Below are 14,457 nucleotides of genomic sequence, written 5' to 3' on the forward strand. Positions count from 1 at the left end.
CCCATACACACACATCTCCTCTGATAGCCCCCACACACAAACACACATCTCTGAGAGCCCTCCCCCCCCACACACACACAACCTGCACTAGTGGTTGTGAAAAAGGAAATGATGGAACTGGATCTGTTGACTCTACACTAGCTAGAGACTCCATCACACTGGGGGTATCTCCATTTGGTGATACAGGTGTGGTTTCCACTTCCTTTGTACCAGCTGGGCAACACAAAGGAAGCAGAGCAGGGTTGTGAATCTGGCCAATAGTCTTCCTCAATGTGGGTACATGTATTTGACATGTCTGACCACACTTAATTTAGAAATAACTGTAATGAGTGTTTGAAAATCTCTTTGCATCCATGTTTGGGCAAGATTTTTCTCAATTATTTTAGCAGTGCACTGGAGTACACAGCTGCAGGGAGAGGCATATAAATTGTGCTCTGAACTTTGAAATACAGCATAAAGCAGTTAAGAGGAAACCAGGGGATCTTCATGGTACCCTGGCCAGCTGTTCCTCCCACTCCAACTATTTTAGTTTTATTGAATGTCAGAAAATTCAGAATTGTAGTTTCCACAGCAACTCATAACTTAGCCACACAACATGGAACAGATAGGCATGTATCAAGGGACAAATTTAGAACCCAATCATGGAAACGTGGAAAAAAGTAACTTTGCAAATATGAGTCATCCCCACTAGACTCAGTGAGACTATCCAAGTGTGTAAATAGTGTTGTTGTAGCTATGTTGGTCCCAGGATATCAGAGAGACAAGGAGGATGAGGTAATATTGTTTATTGGACCAACTTCTGTTGGTGAGAAAGACAAGCTTTCAAACATACACAGAGCTCTTCTTCAGATCTGGGAAAGGTACTCAGGGTATCACAGCAAAATACAAGGTGGAACAGATTGTTTAGCTAAGTAGTTAACACATATTTCAAGGGACTATTCAAGATGAGGTGATCAGTTAACACCTCTCCAGTCATGGCGGGTGGGGGGTAGGGGTGGTAAGGAGAGAGGAAAAAAATAAAAGTGTGGGACAAGAGGGAGGGATTTAGTAGGTTACAGATTGGTGTAATAAGCCATAAATCCAATGTCACAATTCAGTCCATGATTGTTAGTGTCTAGCAAAGTTATGAATTTAAGCTCTCAGGCTCATCTTTTGAAAGTGTTGTGTAGGTTTCCTTTGGATGAAGAGGACTGATCGATCACTCTGTACATGACCTCTTTGTGAAATGTATTCACCCACAGGGGATGTGGTGTTTTTGTCTTTTATCATTTTTCTGTTGGGGCTCATTTGATAGAGTAGAGTAATGATTGTCTCATTTCACCTACATAGTTATTATTGGGGCATTTAATGTACTGGATGAGGTACATCACATCTTGTGATAGGCGTGTGTAGGACCCATGGATCTTCAAAGGCTCGAGTTGGGGGTTGGTGATCATCATAGTGATAGAGATATGTCTACAGGTTTTGCATAGGTTGTTCTGGGAGGGTTTGGTGGTGCTTCAAGTTGGTGTGTCCTGGTCTGTGAGGCGCTTGCTTCTGAAAGTGAGTTTGGAGAGGTTGGGGGGTGGTTTGAATGCCAGAAGAGGATTACTGGTGTCTCAAGGTGAGCTGTAGCTCACGAAAGCTTATGCTCAAATAAATTTGTTAGTCTCTAAGGTGCCACAAGTCCTCCTTTTCTTTTTGCGGATACAGACTAACATGGCTGCTACTCTGAAATCTTGCATCTATAGAACCTAAGCATTACCCATGTATGGTGAGTTCAAGTCCTGCCTTTGGCAGCTTTCTGGGAATATTGTTCTTTATTTTTATTTATTTATTTATTTTTAAATTATAATAAAAGGGGAGGGATAGCTCAGTGGTTTGAGCATTGGCCTGCTAAACCCAGGGTTGTGAGTTCAATCCTTGAGGGGGCCATTTAGGGATCTGGGGCAAAAATTGGGGATTGGTCCTGCTTTGAGCAGGGGGTTGGATTAGATGACCTCCTGAGGTCCCTTCCAACCCTGATATTTTATGATTCTACGAGGGTTGGGAAAGATTTCTTTCGAGATGAGGTCCAAATCAAACATAGGTTGTAATTGTTTAATGATATCCTGTATGGTTCCAATATGGGGTGGTAGATGACAAATAGGGGTCTGCTCTTGGATGCAGTTTTATTTCCATATTGAAGCAAGGTCTCTCAGCGTATTTGGGTGGCCCATTCCACTATCTACTACTCTGGTGGAGTGTCCTTGTTTGATGAAGGCAGTTTTAAGTGTAAGGTGTCCATCCCAGACTTTCTCCTTGGAGCATATTCTGTGGTACCTGAGTGTCTGGTTGTAGACAACAGATTTCTTGGTGGTTTTGGGGTGGTTACTGGATCTCTAAAGGTAGGTGTGGTGATCTGTGGGTTTTCTGTATATAGTTGTCTGTAGGGTTCCATTGCTGAAGCTGATCGTGGTGTCTAGGAAGTTGATGCTACGGTGGGAGTGTTCCAGAAAGCGCTTAATGGATGGATGGTGGTTGCTGACATTGTGGTAGAAATCTATGAGGGATATTAAGTTGTCTGTCCAGAGGATATATCTCAGGTATATCATTGGTTTCATGATGTGTTTGCCCAGAAGTTATTCCTCAAGGTGGCTCAGGAAGAGATTAGTATTTTGGGGAGTGTCACAGGGTTCACCCACTGCACATGGCATCTCCTCCTGGCATCTCTGGGGATTAGCTCTTGCCAGGTGCAAGAACTGCAGCTTCCTGTTCGTGGCTTGGCCCTCCAGTGTATGGTAGGGAACCCGGGCCTGTCCTCTACACTGGATTCCAGCCCAGGAACCCTATAACAAACAGCCAAGGTCTGTACGGTCTCCTACCTTTTGCTGCTTTTTCCCTGGTCTTCTTCCTTCTTATCTGGCTTCTCCTTCTTTCTGGATTTATCAGCCCAAGCTCCCTCACCACAGGGAGTAACTGTAGACTACTTCCCACAGACTCCTGCGGCTCACAGCTCCTGGGCTTTATACAAGCCTCTCCTTCTTCAGGTCCAGCCTGGGCAGTTAATTGGCCTGCCTACCCACTTTACCCCCCTTCAGACCTTGTGTGGGGTGGCACCCCATAACAGAGAGCCCTCCTAGTGCCCATGATTGTTCCCATGGTTTAAACAAAGTGTTTGTTGTTGATATATACCTCCCTTAGAACACCATCCTTGCTGCCATGGATGTCACCACCCTATACACCAGTGGTCTCCAACCTTTACACACCCAAGATCACTTTTTGAATCTAAGACTCTACCCAACCCCTTTCCCAAAGCCCCGCACCACTCACTCCATCCCCTCCTCGCTCTGTTGCTGGCTCTCCCTCACTGTCACTCACTTTCACCAGGCTGGGGCAAGGGGCTGGGATTCGGGAGGGGGTGCGGGCTATGGGCTGGGGCCGAGGGGTCTGCAGTGTGGGAGGGGGCGCTGGGCTGAGCCTGGGGCAGGGGGGGTTGGGTGCAGGAGGGGGTACAGGGTGCAAGCTCTAGGAGGGAGTTTGGGTGCAGGAGGGGACTCCGGGCTGAGGCAGAGTGTTGGGGTTCAAGAGGGGATACAGGGTGCTGGCTCTGGGAGGGGCTCAGGGATGTGGGTTGGGGTGCAGCCTCCTGCCAGGCAGCACTTACCTCCAGCAGCTCCCAGTTGGCGGCAGGTGCAGAGAGGCTAAGGCAGGCTCCCTGCCTACCCCGGCCCCACACCGCTCCTGGAAGGGGCCAATGCACCCTTGTGGCCCTTGATGGGGGGCAGTGAGCACGTGGCTCCACGCACTGCTCCTCTCTGCAAGCACCGCCCCCACAGCTCTCCCAGCCAATGGGACCTGTGGTGGTGGTGCTTGCAGGCAGGAACAGCGCACAGAGGGAAACACCTGCCCCCCAGCCACTGGGGCTGCGCTGGCCACTTCCGGGAGCAGCGTGGGGCTGAGGTAGGCAGAGAGACTGCCTTAGCGGCAGCCACACTGCACCGCCGGAGATCGCAATCGACTGGAAGATCCTCTAAGATTGACCACTCGATCATGACTGACCGGTTGGTGACCACTGCTTTACACCAACGTTGCTCACAATGACAGCATCGCTGCCTGCCCCAAATATGTATAAGACAATGGACAACACTCAGGTATCCACCACAAATGCATCGTCAGACTCAGCCAGAACAATATTAAATTCAACAAACACTTTGTCCAAACCATGGGAACAGCCATGGATTGCAACAAAATATTCTGACTTTCCTGAATCTAAACGTTTCGATTTGGTGCACTGAACCAAATCCATATGTTTCATTCAAGTCAGTTAGATATTAAACTGCATCTGTCTAAGGTGCCATGGTACCTCAGGGGCGCTGTAGTTTGAGTGCCTCAAACATCCTCATTCTTTGACACAGGGTGGGCCTGCTGGCTGGACTACAACTTTCAGATGCTCTGCGGTGGCTCAATAAGAGGGAAGACCACGGTACCACAGGCAGACTTAGTTTAATTTTGAACCGACTGGAAACAAAATCTTTCACTTCAACAAACCCATATCTTTCAGTTAGAGCTGAACTGACCCAAAATGAAACATTTCATTTAGATTTTCCTGACATAAAATTGAAAGACTTGAATATTTTCCCCACAGAGAATTTCAGTTTTGCAGAAACTACATTTAACTGTCAGAAAATCATTTTGTTGGAAAATCCCCAGCCGGCTCCACTTAGAGCCATTTTGAACTTTTTGAAATTCACATTCCATTTAGGAATGAGAGAGACAGAGATTAATTTCCTAAGAACTTGTTGTTTTTAAAGGACAATATATATTCAGCCCCACTGGCAACCTCTGCTTAGGATAAAACCTAGACTGCAATAGCAACAACCTTGCAGAATGGAATAAAAATGAATTGAGCAAACTATGCAGGGAAGCTTCTGGAGTGCTTGACTGCATTATGGCTTGCTCAGCTAGTGCTTTCAGAGAATTGTCTTAATAAGGACTGAATTCACACACAAACACATATAAAATAAACAAACAAAAGAGCTTCTCAGTATTCAATATAACATTACAAGCAAAGCATTAGAGAGAGCCAATGCATCTGTTTTTATGTTCTCCCCTTGCGTGTGCACATTTTATACACATAAAAATTAACAGCCTTTGACTATCCACTTGTATTTATAGCATCTGCAATACCAGTGAGTGCAGTTCTGATTTCTCTGTCTTGAGCTTGCCAAACATCCTAATTTGGAAAGAAAATGCCAGATAACTCTCAGGGAAAGTGTCAAAGTCTCTTGATACCTAGAAATCCTGAATTCTGGGACTGGAAAGTTTGAGAGGATTTCCTTCATTACACTGTCATACAGGGCACATACAGAAACACTGAGCTTTGATTTTTCCATTCCAGCTAATCGAGATATAACTGATTGCAGTCTGAGATTGGAATGTTCTTTTCTGTTGTGGGAAAAGGGCCTGTTTTGATAGTGTAAGTGAAAAACCTGATGGAACTGGGTAAGTTTGAGAAGACTGTGCATATGCTATGTTTCCAACTGACTATTCTATTGAGATAGGTTATCAAGGAGATCTTTTGTCCACGACTATTGATACAGTGGCTCCTAAACATTTTCTTATCCAACTTCATTGTCTCATTATAGCCCTGTATTCTCCTGTCTGACTGTATCCATCTGGTGTCATTTGTCCTATAATTAGACGGTAAACTCGTTGGAGCAGGGACCTTCTTTTTGTTCTCAGTTTGTACAGTGCCTATCACAGTGGTGTCCTGGTCTGTGACTAGGGCTACCAGGTGTGATGGGTTCAGTCACAGGGATCCCCCGGGACTGTCACCTGTTGTGCTGAAATTACCTCTGAGCCTATTTTCCCTGCAGACTTGGGACTTCCAGAACCCTGTCTTCTTGAACCAGACACCCTAGCCTGCTGCAATGCAGACCCAGGGTCTGGACCACAACCCCAAAGCTGCAGACTTAACTGAAAGCAGCTTAGCAGTTTACCTGCCTCTAGCTCCCAGACACCCAGTTTCCAATGGGATCCAAACACCAAATAAATCCGTTTTACTCTGTATAAAGATTGTACAGGGTAATTTTATAAATTGTTCGCCCTCTATAGCACTGATGGAAAGATATCCACAGCTGTTTGCTCCTCTAGGTATTAATCACTTACTCTGGATATATTAATAAACAAAAGTGACTTTATTAAGTATAAAAAGTAGGATTTAAGTGGTTTCAAGGAATACAACAAAGTAACAAACAGAACAAAGTAAGTCACCAAGAAAAATAAAACAACACACACAAGTCTAAGCCTAACGATTAAGAAACTGATTACTGAGGTAATCTCACCCTCAGAGATGTTCCAGTAAGCTTCTTTCACAGACTAAACTCCTTCCTGGTCTGGGCCCAATCCTTTCCCCTGGTGCAGTCCTTGTTAGTTCCAGCAGACATCTCAGGTGGTAAGTAGGGGCTCTCTCATGACTGGCCCCTTCTTTGTCCTGCTCCACCCCCTTCTATAGCTTTGACACATGGTGGGAATCCTTTGTCTCTCTGGGTCCCCAGCCCTCCTTCTAAATGGAAAAGTACCAGATTTAAGATGGATTCCAGCATCATGTGACATGATCACATGTCCTGTGAGACCCCAGCCTCCATTCTTCTTGGGCTGACCCACATGTACACAGGAAGGTTTGCAAGTAAACAGCCATTCACAGTTCATTGATTCTGAAGCATCCTTAATGGCTTCCACTTAATATGTTTACATCAGTAATACAAGTTTATATCTCACTCTAACTCCAGACATAGAACTAATACATGCAAACAAATAGGGTGAACACACTCGGTAGATCATAAGCTTTGTAATGATACTTTACAAGAGACCATTTGCATAAAGCATATTCCAGTTACATCATATTCACATTCATAAGCATATTTTCATAAAGCATATGGAATGCAATGTCACACCAGTCTCTGCAGTACTATATAAATAATATACAAAACAAAACTTCTCCCTCCAAGATCATCATAGTTCGCAGATGACTTGTGTCCAACGAAAACAAAGGGAAAATGGCTAAAAGCTGGCTGCAGAAGTCTCTATCAGAGTCCAACCAATGGGAACAATACATATTTTTGGCTATGAGGGCCATGGCTATGAGGGAAGCAAAGAAAAGTTTCTTTGCTTTGCAGATCTCAGTAGACACAGGGGAGATATACAGTGGACTTGTTCCAGGAGGTATGCAGCTGCTTCAACTCAAGCGGCCTCCACCTGGAAACAGAATCAAGTTTCTCTTATTGTGAGGAATTTGCTGGATAGTTTGCTGATAAAATCAGTTAGATTTGTATGGAGCTTGCTGTGCCTTTGTGGGCAGGGCAGTGTCTCTGGGGAAAGATGCCCAATCTTTTGTGAGCTTCATCCAATGTCATTCACTGACATTCTAGAAGCACTGGGAGTGCTTTCGGCCAACCTGTGCTCCGGGCCCTGGTCCCTCCTCCCTGGGGAAGGCCAATGGTGACACAACGACCCCTTGGTGGAAAGTTGGGTGCCAGCAGTTCTAAAGGAGACGCTGGTGAGATCCGTACTCAGGAAATCAACGTTTGGCGATGAAGAGTAGAACTTTAGACCAGTATTGAATCTCTTGATTTGGGGAGTCTCCAATCCATTCTGAAGGTAGCAGTGTGTCTAGACAGTAGCTTCTACTAGATAGAATATCTGAACTGTGCAGATGGGTGATCATGCAGAGTTTGGCCTCCAGAGAGGATAAAATCTTTGAATACGAATACAATCTGTAGAGATTCTTAGGAAGTTCAAGTAACAGCGGCTTATGATTTTGGGGCAGAAGGCCTTGCATTCTATCCCTGCTGTCAGCTGTGAAATCCTGGCGTGGCCACACAGTCAGTAGTGGAGTCTTCATCCACAATGCGGCTCTTTGGTACAGATCCATGCAGCAATTGCACTAGAGGGTTGAGATCTATATTTCAGCTCGGAAAGCAGTGTTTTGCCTGACATTTTTTAGAAGGTACATCCCACTTGGAGCCCAAGAAATCGGTTTTATCTGCGCTCTTATCAATTGAATTGTGGGGTAAGTTCACCATTTATTTTGACTAACAAAATACCCTCCCCTCCCCCAGAAGAATTCCCAGAAAAATAGAACATAATGAGAGATCCTCCTGACTTTGCTTTAGGAAATCAATATTTATTGTGTGCCACAGTGGGCGAGAACTAGTGGGAAGAGCTTTTGTGGTGCTTATTGTGCTGTGGCCAGTTTGTCCCAATAGCTGTATTTCAGTTAATAGTTTGGAAGAGAAAAAGAAAACCACAATAGCTCTTCCCACTAGTTCTCGCCCACTGTGGCACACAATAAATATTGATTTCCTAAAGCAAAGTCAGGAGGATCTCTCATTGCGTTCTTTGCTGAGGACAAACCAAACAAAAGGGCATGGATGGGCTGTGTAATGCCAAAGGGGCAGGTGGCCAGCTCAGATCTCCAGTCAAGCTCTGATATTTCCACCACTTGAGGATGTCATTTGTAAGATCAAAGAATCAGCAGGTTTGGTTTGGACTTTAAGGGTTTGATTCTCATAAAAATGGCCGTACTGGGTCAGACCAATGGTCCATCTAGCCCAGTATCCTGCCTTCTGACAGTGGCCAATGCCAGGTGCCCCAGAGGGAATGAACAGAACAGGTAATCGAGTGATCCATCCCCTGTTACCAGTTCCCAGCTTCTGGCAATCAGAGGCTAGGGACATTCAGAGCATGTTGTTCCATCCCTGCCCATCCTGGCTAATAGCCATCGATGAACCTAGCCTCCATGAACTTATCTAGTTCTTTTTTGAACCCTGGTATGATTTTGGCCTTCACAACATCCTCTGGCAATGAGTTCCACAAGTTGACTGTGCATTGTGTGAAGAAATACTTCCTTTTGTTTGTTTTAAACCTGCTGCCTATTAATTTCATTTGGTGACCCCTAGTTCTTGCGTTATGAGGAGTAAACAACACTTCCTTATTCACTTTTTCCACACCACTCAAGATTTTATATACCTCTGTCATATCCCGTTTAGTCTCTTTTCCAAGCTGAAAAGTTCCAGTCTTTTTAATCTCTCCTCATATGGCAGCTGTTCCATACCCCTGATCATTTTTGTTGCCCTTCTCTGTACCTTTTTCGATTCCAATATATCTTTTTTGAGATGGGGCAACCAGATCTGCATTCAATATTCAAGATGTGAGTATACCATGGATTTGTATAGAGGCAATATGATATTTACTCTTGTTATCTGTCCCTTCCTAATGGTTCCTAACATGCTGTTAGCTTTCTTGACTGCTGCTGCACATTGAGTGGATGTTTTCAGAGAGCTATCCATGATGATCCAAGATCTCTTTCTTGAGTAGTAACACAAATTTAGAAACAAGTTAAACTAAGGTGCCTTTGTATCCTTCTGCCAGTGTACGGTGGCTTTGAAGTGCGTAGAAATTACACTGTAAGGCTCCTTTACATTGTCAGAGAGGCGTAAAGAGTCCTAAGTGTAATTGAGAATTCAGTCCCATAACAGCAGGGTAGGAATGGTTTCTTTTTCAACCTTACAGAGATTAGGATTTTCTTTTTAAGAACCTCTACATGTGACAGAAGCACAAAGATTTGTTGTAGACGGTTGTGTCAGTTTATGACTAGGCCTCGTAGAAAAATTAAAATATTACATCACAATTATCTTTAACAAACAAGCAGCTGTTTCTATGGCAGTACATCATATTAAACTAATTGTTCAAGGGCTGGCAAAATTATACACACACACATACCCACCCCTACCTACTTATCAAAAAATTCAGGAACCAATTTCCAAAAAAGTAATTATCAAAAGCATCTTCTACACATAGGTGCTGGAACTATGGGTGCAGGTGACACTGCCATAACCCCTGAGTTGAAGTGGTCTCCATGATATACAGGGTTTATAGTTTGATTCAATAGCTTTCAGCACCCCCCGCTGTAAAAATTGTTCCAGTGCCCCTGCTTCTACATGGTACAGAATTAGCTTTTGATCCTTGGATGTTGTTGTTTAAATAATGGAATGTCGTGTTTCAATCTCATATTCACATTGCAGTAAATGATATCAGAATTTGTCCCTGCCCAAGATGCTACTACAGACAATCAATTTGTGATACATAAATTTTGTGAGCCCTGTGAAAATATGCTTCCTATTCAACAAAAAGCATTACATTGCTTGCACTTACTGCATTTTTGTAACCAGCTGGTCTAAAAGTTCAGATCTATTATTAACTAACTGGTAATTTTTCCATAAAATTGTAGCTACTATATTTTAATTTTCATCTGCTATGAATCAGTAAAGAGGTTTTCTAGATAAGAAATGCTGTGTTACAGTTGCCAGTCCATACTGAGGGCCTAATTCTACCTTCAGTTACATTTCTGAAACACCTGGGTTGTACAGTAATATCATAGAATCATAGAATATCAGGGTTGGAAGGGACCTCAGGAGGTCATCTAGTCCAACCCCCTGCTCAAAGCAGGACCAATCCCCAATTAAATCATCCCAGCCAGGGCTTTGTCAAGCCTGACCTTAAAAACTTCTAAGGAAGGAGATTCTACCACCTCCCTAGGTAATGCATTCCAGTGTTTCACCACCCTCCTAGTGAAAAAGTTTTTCCTAATATCCAACCTAAACCTCCCCCACTGCAACTTGAGACCATTACTCCTTGTCCTGTCCTCTTCTACCACTGAGAATAGTCTAGAACTATCCTCTCTGGAACCACCTCTCAGGTAGTTGAAAGCAGCTATCAAATCCCCCCTCATTCTTCTCTTCTGCAGACTAAACAATCCCAGTTCCGTCAGCCTCTCCTCATAAGTCATGTGTTCCAGACCCCTAATCATTTTTGTTGCCCTTCGCTGGACTCTCTCCAATTTATCCACATCCTTCTTGTAGTGTGGGGCCCAAAACTGGACACAGTACTCCAGATGAGGCCTCACCAATGTCGAATAGAGGGGAACAATCACGTCCCTCAATCTGCTCGCTATGTCCCTACTTATACATCCCAAAATGCCATTGGCCTTCTTGGCAACAAGGGCACACTGCTGACTCATATCCAGCTTCTCATCCACTGTCACCCCTAGGTCCTTTTCCGCAGAATATGTCCTGGGGAATCTCTTCTCCAGATTCCAGACCAGAATTTTGAAACAATTAACATAGGGATGGTTTTCTGAGGATCTCTCTCAGTTTTTACACTGAACCCTTTGTATCCCGGGCCAGGATTTTAGGACTTTCCTCAGTGCTGTGTGAATGCACCTACAGGACAATCCAAAGCCTCTAGAAGTAAATGGGAGCCTTGCCATTGATTTCAGGGTGCTCCGGACCACACGCCTCACCAGTTCAGATATAATTAGTTATAATCAAAGCTAATAGTTTACATATCTGTGTCAAGTCTCAGTTCCTTGACTTAAGGGACTCTAGGAACTTGGGACATTAATATACAAGTGTAAGTGAAGGCAGAATGTGACACATTATTCATAATAATTTGTGGTGGGTGATTTGAAGAAAAAGGCTCATTGAAGATTATCCAAATACACCTCTTTGCTTGGGAAATCTAAGGTGGCCAGGCACTCTCGCTGTATTTGCAAAGTTTGCCAGCTTTGCCCTGGCTTGAAAAACTACAGGAACAGCCTTTTCTGTGCTATTCTGGTACTTCCACCTCCAGCGAAGCCAGAAAGTGCAAATGCATGAGGATTTTTTTTTTTTAGGTTAACCATATTTTTCAGGAATCAAAAACATTCCATTCAAAATTTTAGCAAATGTTTGAATTGCTTCTTTTGTTGTCAGAACCGGGTCTCCCATCCCTACTCATAACGTTGAGTCTCTTGGACTAGTTTTAGATGGAGTTTTGGCCGCACTGCATAAAAAGGAGCTAAACAAACTACTTCTTTTCAACCAAGGCTCTATAACAGGTGCATTATTAACTTACCATTTGACACTCTGCAGTGATTGCAGTGCTGTGGCATATTCTTTTCTTTTCTAAGCCTTGGGAAATACTATCTGTCCCATAATGCAAATTCCAGTATAGCATATTCAACTGGCTCCAGCTGGCCAAGTATGGTCAATGAGCTTCAAAGATATGCATTGATCATTGGGGGGAGGCATAGCTCAGTGGTTTGAGCATTGGCCTGCTAAACCCAGGGTTGTGAGTTCAATCCTTGAGGGGGCTATTTAGGATCTGGAGCAAAAATTGGGGATTGGTCCTGCTTTGAGCAGCAGGTTGGACTAGATGACCTCCTGAGGTCCCTTCCAACCCTGATAGTCTATGATTCTACAACCACAGTTCTGTAAATGTGTATAGTGATACTTGCAATAATTCCCTATTCTACTTGTCAGAAATACCCACAAATACAAGGAACACCAGCAATAACTGGAAAAGCAGTACATAACCTTTAAAGGGTGCCTCTGGTAACTTTTGGAACAGAGCAATGCTTCTATTTTTCTGCTGGTTAGTGGCAGGTAGACTTCTCCATCTACCACCCAACCACCCACAGTCCAGAGTTTTTAATACAATAACCCTAGAATGTAGGATGTAGAAGTAGAATGCTTCCTCATAAGACAGAACTCTTTTGCTTTGAAGAATTAAAACAGGGAAGGTGAATTTAATGGTAATTGTGCATAATCTACCCTGTATCTGGTTACATTTACAATTTTAAGTTCATATTGAGTTGAACTAAGTGAGAAAGACTCTTCTGTATAGCTGAAATACTTCTATGAACTGTGTCTTCCCTTGTGCATGTTCAGGGATTACCTCATTTTTGGCTTCACAATCATGTAAATAACACAGTTTATTTTGTTTTATGTGATTCAGGTAGTATGCTAGCAGAAACTGAGTACAGGAAGCATACAAACAGTAAAAAGCACTTTAGATTAAGCAGTCCTCAAGCTAGGATTATTCTGTGCTGAAGGGTTTACTTCATGCTTAGTGTCACACATCATACAAAAATAGAGTATAACTGTTTACATCATCAGAAATGTATTCTAAGTAGTTTGCTCTACTAGGGGAAAAAATACTTCTGGAGAATACCTTTCTAACCAAAACCGCACCTAGGGGAAATACTTCCAGGAATATCTCTCCAGACAATACCTCTACTAAATAAAACATTTCTTAGGAACACCTTTCTACACAAAACTCCTATGCAAAAGGCCTCTGAGGAAACTAGAGATTCATTCCCTTCACATTTCTGTGCATATACCCATATCCCAGAGTTCCCAAACTGCAGCTTTTATACTTGCAAGCTGAGCTCAAACAACCCACAGGTGAACTAAGCCTTTCTATTATTCACCCCAATTAGGCTCCACCAGATCCCCTATAAAAGTGAACCCAGCTGCTCTTTTAGCTTTTTTTCCTCTGGCTAGTGGGTGGTAGTTCTGCTCTAACCAGGGCTATTGCTTTCATTTGAAAAACTGGTTTGGTTTAAATTAAATCTGAACTCTCAGAACTAAAGCTATAAGGAGTCTAGTAGCACCTTAAAGACTATTTAGGCATAAGCTTTTGTGGGTAAAAAACCCACTTCTTCTAATTCAAGAATACCCCCTTATACTTGACACAGAACTAAAGCGGGCTGAACTCTGGGGGAAGTTCAGAGACATGTCTAAATTTCTCATATCAATTCCATCTGTAAAGTCAGCTAGGAAGATCAAACCTCAGAGGCTGGGGGTAGGGCACTGGTAGGATGATAATGAAACCCTGTAATTTCAGTCCAGTTTTAGTTTAAATTAACAATCACAAATTCTTGATAAGCCATACATTCCATAGAGCTAATAGGTGCAACTTGTTCAAAGGTACATGTTCCAAGGGAGACTAGGGAATCCCCATCAAAGAACAGGCTGGACAAATACCTATTAGGGCTGATCTAGGTTTCTTGGCCCTGCCTGAGCGCAGGGGGCTGGACTTGACCTCTTGAGGTCCCTTCTAGCCCTATATTTGTATGTGTCTGATCTCAGCTACTTTTTGGTGACTTGTACTCTCTGTTCCCCCAACCAACTGGTCACACTCTTGTATCCTCCAGTGATTACATGCCTGTAGAATGCTGAAGGTCAATGGAATGGCTATGTGTGCAGCTTTCTCATTTAACTTCATAAAAATACTTCTTTGCACAGCAAATGGGCAGCTAAGAGATGTGGTGCAGTGCTCTCAGCAGAGGACTAGGAACTTGTACATTCTAACCTTAGCTCTTACAATGACTCTGTGGCCTTAGGCAAGTCTGCAAACATTTCTGCCTCAGTTTCCCTATCTATAAAATGTGGGTAATTTACTTATGTCCCTCAGAGGGTTGTTGGGATGATTCATTAGCTTACGTATATAAAAAGCTTTAAAGATGAAAAGTTCTGTCACAAGGGGTAGGAACTGCTGTTGCCCCATATTGTCAGAAGCTATGCTATAGAAAATCCAGATGTAATGGTCCTGATTCTCTTCTTTCCTTCACCAGTTGTGCACTGCTGTAAGTGTCATTTCACTTAACTTCAG

This window comes from Chelonia mydas, chromosome 1, assembly GCF_015237465.2.
Source record: "Chelonia mydas isolate rCheMyd1 chromosome 1, rCheMyd1.pri.v2, whole genome shotgun sequence".
Classification (NCBI taxonomy): domain Eukaryota; kingdom Metazoa; phylum Chordata; order Testudines; family Cheloniidae; genus Chelonia; species Chelonia mydas.